Here is a 7,918-nt window from a genome sequence, read left to right as displayed (position 1 = left end):
CTTTTAGGAGTCTTGTAGGGTAGACAGAGACAGCTGGCAGCCTGGAAAGTCATTCAAAGTTCTCTTGTAAAGTTGGGGCATCTGTCTTCAGCCCACAGGCCTAGAGTCTCTTATTCACTTTTCTCTGTGTCCTGTAGAATGTCTGGCAGTTTTCTCTGCAAAGCAGGAACCTGAAGGACCATTTTGTCAAGCAAAGTTCAGTGGTCACCTTTCTATGGGTCCTGCATGTCCAGTTGATCAAGCAGTCCAGGCAAGAACAGTTTCTTGCCCAAATGGCTATTTTTGTCAAGGTGAAGATAAACTCCGTATGGAGTGTCTTCGATGCCCATACTCCTCTCTGAAGTAAATCGGTGCTGTCAGGAGCAGACATGTCTCACTGTCCAAAAAGTCTAAACTTTTAAAACATTTTAAATGCCATATTCTGTAGGTCTTTGAAGTGTTTGAAGACTACCTATCTATCTGAAATATATCTATGTATACCTAGAAGACTTAACTAACATGGCTACAAATATTATCATAGATGACTAACTATTAATCTATTTTTTAATTATCCATTACAATTTTAAATGAGTTACATAAACATAATACCTCAAACAAGAATAGAAATATATATACAGTATAACAAAATTAAGTTTAAATTTGTATCAATAAACTAAAATCTATAGCAATGTAAAACATTTTAAACAAGTTGTTACTCTTTAAAAGTAGGTTCATTAATCTACCCTTTCATCCTATCATATCTAAACTATCCCCTTTTTTTCTTTAGAAAGAGATTGTATTTATAATCAACCTGCTTTAAATAAAAATATTGTTTTTTCTCTGTCCCACACCAGAGGGCTCTTCTGATTTGGGACACAAGAATCTCTTAACCATTTTTTTTTTTGAGCAATATGTCTGGGTTTAGAGGGGGAGTGAGCCAATTCCATCTCTAAAGCCAGCTTGGTATATTTGGGAATTTGGGCGTAGCTTCTCTTACTACTTCCTGCTGGAGGGGGGCGCTGTATCTTCTGGAGACAGAAAGAAAATTTTAGGATCATGGAGTAGTCCGTGAGGCTGTATATCTGAGCCAGTTGACTTGAAACCATTCTGGATGTTGAATCATCTGGGCCATGGTGTCATTGGAGACCTTTCAGGGGGTCTTGGCTGGTCAAACCTGATGTATCTTAATCTGGAACAAATCCATAGTCTCTGGCTTTCTGTGGAAACAAGAGCAGAGACTCTTTTCCAAAGCAACATATCCTTATATCCAAATTTTGAAGTCAAGGTACCTTTAAAATATACATTTTGGCATAACTCAACAGCTTTTACAATCAAATGTTTTTCTGCAGTTACGAATATCAAAGAGAACATAATCCAGATTCTTTGTGTGATAGCCATCTTTACGTAGCTTATTTTTTTATATTAGCGTGAGCCTATTGCTTTTAAACTGCAGCCTTCTAAGCCTGAAATGGCTCAGTGGCTGCTGGCTCCGCCCACTTCAGCTTCCCAACATGGCGGCGGTCCGCTTTCCGCCAGCTCTGGGAGCCATAACTCTCAGAAATAGTGGGTCTACACTTTTACCAAAGTAGCGTGTAGCCCAGAAACCTCTTTTTTTGTTTTGTACTAGCAAAGGCTAAATTCACCACACAGTTTAATGTGCTACTTGCAGAGGCCTCATTCCCACCATACTGCAGGTCGAGAGCGCACGCTAGGAACCCGCCAGTAGCTCAAACCGGCAGCTGCCGCTTATTTGAGAGAGACAATTAGGAAGCTGTTTTTAGGTCTGTTTTAGAATCTTTTTTCTAAGTTTTTAGGTGGAAACTCTTGCCACCACGTTGGACGCCATTTGTTGCTGGAGAATTTCTCTCCAGCTCCCTCCACCAAGTCCCGCCAGTCCCAGAGCCCACTTATAAAATAAACACACAAACTCTTACATTATTTAAACTGCTTGGCCATTAGCTCAGGCCTGTCACTGTCTAGCTCTTACTCTTATATTTAGCCCATTTCTATTAATCTTTACTTTGCCACATGGCTCATGGCTTACTGGTACCTTACATCTTCCTTGTCCTGATAGCGGCTGGCAGTGTCTCCCTCTCAGCCTTCCACCTCCCAGAATTCTTTTCCTTGTCCCGCCTATACTTCCTGCCTAGCCAATGGCCAATCAGTGATTTATTTACTGACCAATCAGCAACACACTTGACATACAGACCATCCCACAGCAGTTGGGAGACTTCTGGGGCTCCTGTTTGCACCTGGATGCCTGAGAAACTGTTCCCTACCCGGGTGGGGTTCTGTCCTGAGCCCTGCTGTTCTTCCCATGTCTACAGGCTCTGTAGTGACCCCGCCTCTCAGTCCTTAGAGGTCTAATTTCTGTGGGTTGGTTTTGGTTTTGGTTTTGCTAGGAAGCTTATCAATTTTAATGATCTTTAAAAATAGCCCCGCTCTGGGTCTCATTGATTTTTCTCCACTCAGGTTTGCTGACTCTGTCGGTTCCATTGTGCCGCTGAGCCCATCCAATAAGTTGAAATTTTTTATTATTTTTAATTTTCAGATTTCTTTCTATTTGTTTTCTCTATTTTGTCTTTTTAAATATTCCATTGTAATCAGGAATGCTCACAGTTTCCATTTAAGCATTTATATATATATTTATTTATTTAAATAAATAATCCCGTTTAATTGAATATCCTTTTGAGGTAAAGTGTTAGTTTTTCAATTCTGTTTCTACTTCTGCAGCCTGTGGTTCCATTGTAGATTTTTCTTATTTTTAAATCGTTTTTATTAGCTTATAAAGAACAAGGTTTTATTATAGTTTGTTTTTGTTGTTTCTTTCAACCTCTCCTTTGCCGTCCCGCCCTGTGCCCTTCCACACCGAGCAACCCCCAACCCCTTCCCCACTTTTCCGTCACACTGGGCCTTTGTCCTCTCCACCTCCCAACACCTCATTGCGTCACTCTCCACCCCACCTCCCATCTCCAATCTGGTGCCGTGTTTACACCCATCCTTCCAACCCACTGTTCACACACATACAAACATTTAAGAATTAGGGTCTACATATGGAAGAGAGCATGCAGTGCTTGACTCTCGAGATTAAGCCACTTAGAACCTTCCAGCTCCGTTCATGTTCCTAAGCATTTCATTGTGTATGTGTGCCACGTTGTCGTCATCTAACTTTCTGTGGATGGACAGCTGGGCTGGGCCCATTTCCTTGCTATTGTAAACAGTGCAGCTACCAGTGTGTCTGTGTAGGTATCTTGCGGTCAACAGAGCCTCTTCTTGCTGTAGGGCAGGAGAGGTATAGCTGAGTCATATGGTAATTCTATTTTTTGTTTTTCTGAGGAGCCTCTGTACTGATCTCGGAGGTGACTGCACCAGTTTACACTCCCATCAGCAGCGAGGAGAGGTCCCTTTTCTTCCCACAGCCTCTCCAGCACTTGTTCTCTTGATCACAGTCGTTCTGGCTGGGGTGGGATGGAATTTCAAAGTGGTTTTAATTAGCAGCTTCTGAATTATTTGTGTGATTTTATTTATTTTCATTTTATATGTATGAGCATTTTACTTGAATGTATGTCTGTGCACTGTGTTCATGCAGTGCCCACAGAGGCCAGAAGAGGGTGGATCCCCTGGGATTAGAGTTAAAGATGGCTGTGAGCTGCCATGTGGATGCTTGGAATTGAACACGGGATTCTTTGGAAGAGCAGCCAGTGCTCTTAACCACTGAGCCATCTCTCCAGCCCCAATTCCCAACTTCTCTAACAGCTGTCTTACAGTTCTGCTGGCTTTATAATTTTGTCATTGGCAAATTGTGCTTTCCCACGGTTTGAAATCTTTATCTTCATATAACATGTCATTTGGGTTTATATTCCCATTTAGAGTGTGACCTATGGAATACTAGTTTTAGTAGGGTCCAGTAGGATTGTGCGGGCATTTCTATCTTCATAACAACTGACCTCGTTAGACTTAGGCACACATCCTAACTGTGGACCGTGGTTCCAGTGCCAGTTCAGTTTTAAAGTTTTTGTGTTGCTAACTGGGTTTGTACTCTTCAATAATTTGTTTTGAACATGGGCAGAATTCTTTTAGCTCTGTTCTTAAAGTTTTGGGTGTACACATTAAGGTAAGATGCATACATACAAAGGTGAGGCAGGAGAGTGAATTCGCATCACAGGAAGGTTGCTTTCTGAAAAGTCTTTTCACTGTGCTCCGGTGATTTCTGGGGTTCTTAGATTACTGACCAGAAACCACCCAGTTCTACAACGTTTCTGTCTCTGGTGCCACCTGAGATGGAGGTGGAAAGATGGCAAATGGGATTTGGATCCATCAGATGGAGACAATGTTTTATTTTCTTAGAGTTTTGGTTTCTGAGTTGTTCTCCTGTTGTTAGCTGTTGTCACTGCTGTGGCCATTGCTATGGGTGTCTTGAAATACAGGGTATGGGAGAGTGTGGAGAAGTGTGTGTTGGGGGAAAACTCTAGAAGATTCCTCAATTATCTGAGCTTTACTGTTGGGGAATGTTATTTTAAAGTGTGTTACTTTTGTTTATGTTGCATTTGTCTAACTCTGTGAAGCTGTGTTACTTTGCCTGTCTAAAACACCTGATGGTCTAATAAAGAGCTGAACAGCCAATAGCAAGGCAGGAGAAAGGATAGGCGGGGCTGGCAGGCAGAGAGAATAAATAGGAGGAGAAATCTGGGAGGAAGGAGAGAGAACAAGGAGTGAGAGGAGGAGGAGGACTCCAGGGGCCAGCCACCCAGCTACACAGCAAGCCGTGGAGTAAGAAACAAAGAAAGGTATACCGGAATAGAAAAGGAAAAGCCCAGAGGCAGAAGATAGATGGGATAAATTAAGCAAAGCTGGCAAGAAACAAGCCAAGCTAAGGCCGGGCATTTATAATTAAGAATAAGCCTCTGTATGTGATTTATTTGGGAGGGGGATGGCAGTCCCTTAAAGAGCCAAAAGAAGAAAAAAACACTTTACAAATTCCTTTTCTCAGTGTCTACAGCCACAAGAAGCTGTTCTGACATCTTGTTGCACCACAGAGCTCACTTCAAGGTCTGAATCTTTTTAGCCTGGGAACTTCCCAGAGGAAAAGAAATGCGGACTCCATGGTGCTGTGAACTCCAGTGTTTCCCCCAATTCACCTTTTTTAGAGTCCTTCAGGAATAACACCATCAATTCTGTAACGTTTTGTAGTTGGGTAACCTGGAGAGAAAAGATAATATGTATTTGGTTCATTCCACCCCAGAAAAGGATTCTTACTAAATTTTTTAAAATATATTCTAGATATAAGTTGCTCATCAGTCATAGGACTTGCAAATATTTTCTATAGTCTATGGCTTATTATTTTATTCTAGCAATGTCTTTAAAAGAACAGATATGCTAATTTTAAGAAGCATAATTTATTTGCTTTTCAAATAAATTATGATAAAGCATTTATCACTTTTTTCTTTTATGGATTGTACCATTGAGGTCATATTTAAGAAATCATCTAACACGAAGTCACAAAGTGTGCCAACATGCTTTATTTCAGAAGTTTTATAGATTTGGTTTTACATTTATGCCAATGCTGCATCTTAAATTTTGGATATAAAGTGAGATATAGGTTGAAGTTCATTTATTTTTGGATATGGTGGTCAAGTTGTTCTAGCAGTTTTTGTTGAAAAGCAAATATACTTTTCTCTGAACTGCCTTCACACTTTTGTAAAGTATCAGTTATCGCTAAGTGTGACTTTATTTCTGGTTCCTGTATTCTGTTCTATTAGCATGTCTGGTTTTTCATTGTAGTTAATTATATATGTAACATTAGCATTTAAATCACTTACAGGTATACAGTTGAATAGTATTAAATACCCAAGGTTGTGTAGCCATTAAAACTATCTATGCACAAAACTTTTTAATCATCCTAAACATAAACTATGTAGTCCTTAAATCAGAAGTCCCCACCCCCTTCTTCTAGCCCTTCATTACTTCTATTCTTTTTTTCTGTCCCTATGAATTAACCTAGACTAAGTATTTCATGTAGAATCATTCAGTATTTGTTATAGGTCTGGCATAGTTTATGTAGCATAATATTTTCAAAGTCTGTATTGTAGTACATATAAAATTTTCATTCCTTTTTATGGTAAAATATATACTCACTTAAATGCATATCCTATGTTTTATTTAGTCATTCATCTTTGATGGGCATTTGGGTTGTTCCATCTTTTGGTTGTGGTGAACAGTGCTGTTATTACCATTGGTTGCGCAAGTATCTGCTTTGGTTTCCTGTGTGTGAGAGAGAGCTTGCTGGATCACATGGTAGTTGTGTATTTAACTTTTTGAAGAATTGCCAAACTATTTTTATATTGGCTACTCTGTTTTCCATTTCTGCCAGAAACTCTCAAGGATCTCAATGTCTCCACATATCCCCAACACTTGTCGCTTTCCGGTTTTAAAGCATAGTTATCCTGGTATGTGTGGAGTGGTATGCCGCTGTGTTTGATCTGTGCTTCTCTGACGACTAATGCATAGTTTCTTTTCCCGTGCTTCTTCATGGAAGAAATGCCTATTTCAGTTCTTGGTCAATTTTTTAATTGTGTGAGCCTTATTAACTTCTTCAAGATTTCTTTGGCTACTTGAGACTTCCTAGAATTTGTATGTATGAATTTGAGGATCATCATTTCCACTTTTGTGAAACATTGAACTTGTATTAAATTTGTTCATTGCTTTGGGTAGTATGGCTATATTTTCTTGAACATGAGATGACTTTCCACTTTGTTAGATTGCTTAAATTCTATTCAGCAATGTTTTATAGTATTCAATGTACAAGTTTTTACATCTCAGGTTAAATGGATTCTTAAGTAATTATTCTTAAGTGTGCTATTGTAAATAGAGTAGCTTTCTTAATTTTTTTATGAGGTTGTTTGTTGCTAATTTATAGCAACAAAGCTGTTTTTGTGTTAATCTTGGGCTCTGCAACTTTGCTGAACTCATAAGTTCTAGTACTTGCAGATTCTTTGGGGTTTTCTGTATGTGCACTCATGTGCTACACAATCCTAATGATGGTATCACCCTTTTCCAGTTTAAATGCATTTGATTTCTTTTTGTCTGATAGCTTTGACAAGACTCACAACATCATTGTGATGGCCATTCTTGGCGGTTAACTTGACTACATCTGGAATGAACTGGGTACACCTGTGAGGGATTTTTCTTGATTGAATCATTTGAAGTGGGAAGCCCCCCTTAAACCTGGATCTTTTGAGATGGAAGAAGGACCTTAAATCTGGGCCACACATTTTGGTAGCAGCCAGTATAAAAGACATAGAAGAAGGAAGCGCTTGCTCTTTGCCTGCTTTCCATCAGGAGACAGCCGTTGTTGGAACAGCCCTAGCATGCCCCAGAAGCCACTCTTAATAAATCCCATATACACATGTATTCATTCTATCAGTCCTGTTTCTCTAGTGAACCCCGACTTAAGATTTTGGTACCAGCTGTGGTTCTAGAGCAACAGAAGTATAAGAATGAATATTTTAATTAACTATAACAGGCTTTCCAATATGCCAACATCTACAGTTACTAAAGCTTCTCCTAGAAGCTTGGAGAGCCCTGCACGCCCATGTTGTGAACTATTTCACAAACTTACCAAGACAAGTGTATTTGATTACCCTGATTCACCTATTGTGAGAAGAAGGGATCTAGTGACACTCTATATAAACTTTGGAGAGTTTGCAGAATTCTCAAATGATGTTAGTTGGCTGCTCCTAGTATCTCTGGATAAATTGACAGAAGAAATGAATCAGCTCCATGATGAAATTAACCAACCTCTAGCATCACCAGATACAGCGATGAAGGACAAGAATGAAGTCTTTAGGAGGCAGTGCCTGGTCGGAGGAATTGAGACGCCCTGACAAGATGGATCACATCCCTGTGCCCTTCCATGCTCTCCTCTTCTCGGCAGCCATGA

This window comes from Peromyscus eremicus, chromosome 11, assembly GCF_949786415.1.
Source record: "Peromyscus eremicus chromosome 11, PerEre_H2_v1, whole genome shotgun sequence".
Classification (NCBI taxonomy): Eukaryota; Metazoa; Chordata; class Mammalia; order Rodentia; family Cricetidae; genus Peromyscus; species Peromyscus eremicus.
This window is presented reverse-complemented; position numbering follows the sequence as displayed.